The sequence below is a fragment of the Aotus nancymaae genome, unplaced genomic scaffold (genome assembly GCF_030222135.1).
Source record: "Aotus nancymaae isolate 86718 unplaced genomic scaffold, 86718_ANA_hifiasm-v0.15.2.pri h1tg000033l, whole genome shotgun sequence".
Classification (NCBI taxonomy): Eukaryota; Metazoa; Chordata; class Mammalia; order Primates; family Aotidae; genus Aotus; species Aotus nancymaae.
Window position 1 is genome coordinate 2,281,387 of NW_026988447.1, and position 4,498 is coordinate 2,285,884.

The window sequence follows — 4,498 nt, forward strand, 5'->3', positions numbered from 1 at the left end:
TATTTATTTTCCAATAAAAGCAAGTTATTGAAAATACACCTGAGAAACATTTCTGCAATCTTCCTAATATATATAATGTAAAACTGAGGGTGGTGGGAAGAATCTTTGAAGCACTGAACCCAGGAGCTGGGTGTAGAATCTAGGCGGGAAATGACATTATAATTCTAGAAAATTGATGATAATATATGCCCCAAGGTAGCAGTACATCTATATACAAGTAGATTGCCAAAGATGTCAAAAGAACAAATACCTGCCTAAATCAGAAAGTGACGCTATGTTCAAAGACTTTCTCTTAAATAGCTGACGTAAAGCACTAAAAAGACTCAAAGAGAACAGGTTGAAAAATAGACCTATATCCGTTGGGCATACGTTTACATGAAATATATATTTTAAAGGGATAGAGATTTGGAAGTAAGGATTAAAAGATCTGGAATATCCATTATCCAAGTAAAGTGAGTTCTAGTTCATGACATTTGAGATTCGACTGTCACGGAAGAGAGAAGACAGAGAACACTGGGCCTACTCTGACTGTATTCACTAGTTTTAGTTTAAAAAAAAAAAGCCCAAATGCTTATTTTTAACTTTGAACAACAAGAATAGAGGGGAAAAGAGGGAGAAAGAAAGAAAAAAAAAAAGAAAAGAAAGAAATAAATCAAAATATAAGAGCAACAGTGTTTATCCTCTAGAAAATAGGCATTTCTTTTTTTTTTAATTGAACACTCCACAAACTTTCATGTCATCCTTAGATAGGGACAATGCTAATCTCCGTATTGTTCCAATTTTAGTGTACGTGCTGCCAAAGCGAGCACTGTTTCTTTCTCTAAACATCTTAACAGTAGTTTAAAAAATCTTGGCGCACCATTTAGTATCGCTCCTAGTGCTGTCCAGGAGATAGTAATTAATCCCAATTTACCACAAGTGCCAATATCCCATTGTTAAGTGGTTTTAAGAATTATTTAATAAAAACTCAGAGATATAAACAAAGAAGATGGAAAATGATTAACATACGACTGTCTGTCCCTGACCCGACTTAACGTCACTTCCCTCCCTTAAGTTGCTGTCCTTAAACATTTCTGGGAAATGTCCTTTCATTTGTTGGTGCCACTAGCAATTCCAAGAACAAAGGTGGAGCTATGATTCCTATTGGTTTATGTGTGTTTATCTAAGCTCAAACAATTTTTTAATTAAATGTTTTTGTGTCCTATGCCTACTCATTTATGATTAAATGGTCCATCTGGATGAAGTCAAGTAGGCTGTAAGGCTTTTGACCCAATGTGAAGTGTCCAAATGTTCAAACAGGACAGTGACGACGGCCTTTGGGATCAGGGAAGATTGAATCGGACTTTATTGGCTTGGATTCTACACCTAGAAAGCCTTGCCACTAGCATTTAGGCATTTAGGCACACAAAAAAGAGGAATTTTAGTAGCTGAAGTATGAATACATTTTCTGGGTAACTAGTTTCTGACTCAAGAATGGTAGAAGAAGGCACTAGAATTCTAGCAAAAAATATACATAAAAGCAAAAATACGATTTCAAAAGTCAGAAAATATTAATCTCTCTCTCTTTTTTTTTTGTTATGCATAAATCCTAGGGTTTCTGGCAATAATTTAGATTATCTGTAACAGAATTTTAACTGCCCCTAAGGAAATGTAGTAACCAACATTTCTGGAAAGAAGTCTTTGATAGACTCTTTCACCTGGAACACGGACTAGGCCCTGGGAACAGTTTTCAGGTAGTTCCTGAATGGCATTTTGAGCAGCTGCTAGGATGGTTTAAATATAACCCATTACATAAAACTGGAGCCACAGTGCTGTAACTGCTGGCTGGGAATTGTTTCACTGAGCAAATAGTTTAACATTCATCTTTAGCAAACATCCTTCAACCAAGATTCAGTTCCTGGGAACCTGTGTCACAAAAATAAGTTCTATTATTTTTCTCAAATCTGTGAAGTTGATTTTTCCTTAGGGTTATAATATTTAGATTTAAATTCGATAATGGTTTATTTTTGTATGTTTTCTTAAAAGTGCTGGATGTCTTGACCACAGTTTATGTGGTCTTTAGGGACAACCACTATCCCTCATAGTATGTGATTTTTACTAGCTACAAATTGATGTTCAGGATGGGATTTAGGGAGCCTGGAGAATCTGGGCTATTTGTAGCCATGACTTTTAATAATCTATTCCAAATGATATTCTACATCTACTATTATAAGAAACTACTTGATTCTTAAAATTCTCAAACGGTAGGTTTCTTTTTGTTAAAGATATATGTATATGTGTGTGTGTGTGTATATATATATGCATACACACATAAGAAGCTTAAAGATTATGTAAATATATGAACTGCATAGCTGAACACTGATTAAGATGACGCTTAAAGATATATATGTATATATACACATACACACACACACTCAGTAAGTTTCAAGATGATGTAAATATATGCATTGCATAGCTGAACATTGGATCTGTGTTTCAACTTCATTTCAATAACAAAGAAAATATATTTGGTACCTACATAAGTAATTCCTTGAATATGGTTGCTGTTTTAGTTTCCATCTCATCTGATTTTCACAAAAACCTTGATATGTGGTGTTGTCTCCATTATAAAGAGCAGGAGATTGAGTCTTTGTTTGATGATGGACTTTCAACTTTGGAGTTAGTTAATAAAATTTTGAAAAACAGAGTGTAAACAAAGAAACTTAAAAAATGATTGAAGAAACCCATTTGGGAGTGTTTGGAATTGCTCTTGTCATGAAGAAATCATTCTTCTTTGAGTAAATGTTACAAGATTATTTGTACAACTCAAGGGATTAAAAAAAAAAACCCAAACAAATAAACAAACAAACCTCGGGGAATGGCTGATGAGACCAAAAATCATTTGATTTTGTGTGTGGCTGCCAATTGCTTCTTTTCCAAACACACAGCACCTCAAAAGCACCCTATTTATATAATTATTCCAATGAGCCAGCTATGGAACAACTCCTTGAGATGATTCTGTATTGATTCGTGTGATTCTCAGGCTCATAAGTAGGATTCAGGATTCCCAAACTAAGCCTTTCTTATTTCCATCTCAACAGTGTAGGAGGTAAACTGTTAGCAAATCTTAGTTCTCCCAGCATCTTTGTAGTCCCTTAAACAGGAATCAACAAACCATATTCTTCAATTTGGCCTTAGGGCTGACTTTCCTTTCATATGAAATTCATTATATACTATCTGAGTCTACCTGTTTGTGGTTGTTTTGGCATCTTTTCAAAAAGTTTTCTTATACTCATCAAATGGCTTTTTCTGTATTAGAAAAAAAGTTTATCCGAAACGTGACATATCATACTATCAAGAACCAATGGCATTTACCCACCACAAATAAAATTCCTTTTTGTTTCAGAGTTCAGTTAGAGAGCTAGCTATGCTGTGGTTATTAGTCTATAATAACTCAAGGCCAGCAGTCTTGGGAGTCAAGCTTGGAACGCCTTTTATCCCCTAATTATATATTTTGCATCTCCCTAGGGAGTGGTGAGAAAGTCTTGATGTGCAGTTACAACTCTGCCAGTATCAGTCTCAACTCCCAGCTGGGGCCTTGCCCCCAACTTTCTTCATAGTTAGCTGTACTTTTAATTTTTATTTTTAGGGCCACCATTCTTACTTCCAGCAAATGATGTGTGAGCAGGGGGATTTATTATGCTCTGGCGAGGGAAACTAATGCCTGGAATTCTTGTCATTTCCAAGTTACTAAAGCAGTACTTTGAGAATTAATTTTTAAAATTTTATGTCATAAAGAAAACTACTAAATAACAAAAAAAAAAACAAAAAAAAAACAAAAAAAAAGAAAACTGCTTCTTTATTTCACATTTTCTGTGTTTTTTCTGTATAATTAGCTACAGGGAAATTCTTACAAATGAAGTGAAAATGTCAGTACAGGTAAAAAATTAATTATTTTATTTTAGCAATATATGTCATATATTTTTCTTTTTATGTGTGTATGTATTTATTTTTTCAGAGATGGAGGTGAGGGTTGCTGTCTCACTATGTTGTTTAGGCTGATGTTGAACTCCTGGCCTCAAGTAATCCTACCTTGGCCTGATAAGTAGCTGGAATTACAGGCTTGATCCCAGTTTATGGATCACATGTTTTTCTAAGAAATATGAAGAAAACATTGTTTTTTATATTGGCAGACATTTAGAAATTTCATTTCCACTGAGAAATGGAATGGAAATTCCTTTACGTTTTTTGAGACAGAGTCTTGCTCTGGCACCCAGGCTAGAGTGCAGTGGCGAGATCTTGGCTCACTGCAACCTCCGCCTCCTGGCTTTCAACAATTCTCTTGCCTCAGCCTCCCAAATGGCTGAGATTACAGGTGCCTGCCACCATGTCTGGCAAATTTTTGTGTTTTTAGTAGAGATGGAGTTTCATCATGTTGGCCAGGCTGGTCTGGAACTCCTGACCTCAAGTGATTCACCCTCCTCAGCCTCCCTAAGTGCTGGGATTATAGGCATGAGCC

At 35.4% G+C, this 4,498-nt stretch overlaps 1 non-coding gene across 1 annotated transcript; it reads right to left on the minus strand.

Annotated features, from left to right (window-relative positions):
* Window positions 1–705: 705 nt before the first annotated feature.
* Window positions 706–809, minus strand: LOC135277852 (U6 spliceosomal RNA). Its single transcript, XR_010345430.1, has one exon. It is a non-coding gene; the product is annotated as a U6 spliceosomal RNA (small nuclear RNA).
* Between the last annotated feature and the right edge of the window lie 3,689 nt (window positions 810–4,498).